The sequence below is a fragment of the Vigna radiata genome, unplaced genomic scaffold (genome assembly GCF_000741045.1).
Source record: "Vigna radiata var. radiata cultivar VC1973A unplaced genomic scaffold, Vradiata_ver6 scaffold_137, whole genome shotgun sequence".
Classification (NCBI taxonomy): Eukaryota; Viridiplantae; Streptophyta; class Magnoliopsida; order Fabales; family Fabaceae; genus Vigna; species Vigna radiata.
Window position 1 is genome coordinate 733,323 of NW_014543260.1, and position 1,971 is coordinate 735,293.

A 1,971-nucleotide genomic window follows, 5' to 3' on the forward strand; every position below is an offset into this window, starting at 1 on the left:
TAGCTTCCCCATACAGGTTCACAAACATACCATACCTGTAGCTTCCCCATACAGGTTCACAAACATACCACCTGTAGCTTCCCCATACAGGTTCATAACCATACCACCTGTGGCTTCCCCATACAGGCTCGTAATCATACGGTAGTTAGTTCAAAATTCAGGATTTACTAGGTACAGGATAGACACATCTCTCTCTTCAAGTGTATAACACTAATAAAGTTAACCAAACATGGTCAAACTAAATACTATTCACACCTCCCTTTTCATCACTTACACATCAATATAAAGTCCTATGCAAAGACAATATAAATTTCTGTAATATTTTAAGAATCACAACTCAATCCAAAATAATATCTCATTATTACTTTAATTAATCATTAAAAACTCACTAATTCCCTTTTTGAAAGTAAATTAATTTCAAATTCCAAAATAGTTAATTTTAATTAATTGGATTTCNAATAAATTAATTTCCTTCTTACTCCAAATAAATTTCTCTTTTCCAGTAATTAATTAGATTCCAATTAATTACTAAACAATAAATTTCTCCTTATAATAATAATAATAATAATTAATATTATTATTGTCTTCTTCTCTCTCTTTACAATTTAACTTTATTAGTTAATATCAAATAATCACAAACTATACACACTCCAAACTAAGACGAAATAAACATTATTGTTGCAGTTTAATAATTTATTTCTATTCAACTCTAGGCCTGCGACCCAATTAGGTCCCCACTGTATCAACAGAATCACTCCCGGCCCAAAGAAGAATTTCATTGTTTTAGGATGGTCAAGCAGCACAACACTCCTTGGCCAAGCCAAGTCTACGACGAGTCACCGCAACCTCCATGGCTGCACCACTTGCGCAACTCTGACAACCTCCACGAAACACAGAACTCGCACGCATCACAGAAATCGCAAGCATCAGTACCCAAAAGAATTTTTCCCAATTCAAAACCCTAACCTTAAAATTAGCGAAACCAAGACCTGTACCGTGAGACAGAAACCCAACAATTTCCATAAATCAAACCCTTGAGTTGTGATCTCGTCGAAGGCTATACAACCACGCCATTAACCACGAACCCTAGTCTTCGTCCCCATGAAAACGAGAGGGAACAACAAACCTTACGTCACACTATCGATCTGTCATCGTCGCGCCTTTGTCGCGCCTTTGCCGCACCATTGCCGCGCTGTTGCCGCGCTATAGCTGTCTTTCCCCAAGGTTGGGTGGTCCGCGAGAATGCGGATGGAAAAGAAGCTCAAAGCTTTTGGTTAGGATGCGTATGAAGAAGAACCCAATTTTCTGCTTAGGGTTCATTTTCACTGGAAGGAGTAGAAAACTCAGAAAAGTTTTCTCATTGGGTAATTGGGAGAAGAAAAGAAACATCGGATACAAATGCTTCAGAAGACGAAATACTAATCATGGCTTAAACCTAATTAAATATTTTGGCAATTAAAGTTACTTATCAACCCATTACCAAAAATATATTTTTGTTTTGTTCTTTTGGAATTGAAAATGAAAGTAAATATAGACAGAAACCGAGGCTGGACAATTAATTTCCACCATCTTCTCTTTCCATAATATTTTAATGTTTCCCATTTAAACAACGTCATCACCAGATGCTTATTAACATATATGTATATAATATGAAGGTTAAATGCATTCATTGGTCCCTATTTTTGTTGTTTTTCTTCAATTAGGTCCATGTTTTTTACAAATGCTTAATTGGGTCCCTATATTTGAAAATTGACTCCAATCAAGGACATTCCGTGAACTTTGGTGAACGGTGTTAAATATGTTCTATGCTGGCAACAGTACCTGTAATGGTGCAGACAGGTGGCATAGAATGGGGGTTATGACGTGGTTAGTATTTGAATTTTTTAAGGATTAAAATTTTAAATACATGTGCGAATTGGGAAATTGGGAATTTTAAAATCACGTGCTTACTAATGCTTAAGTTTCAGTAAG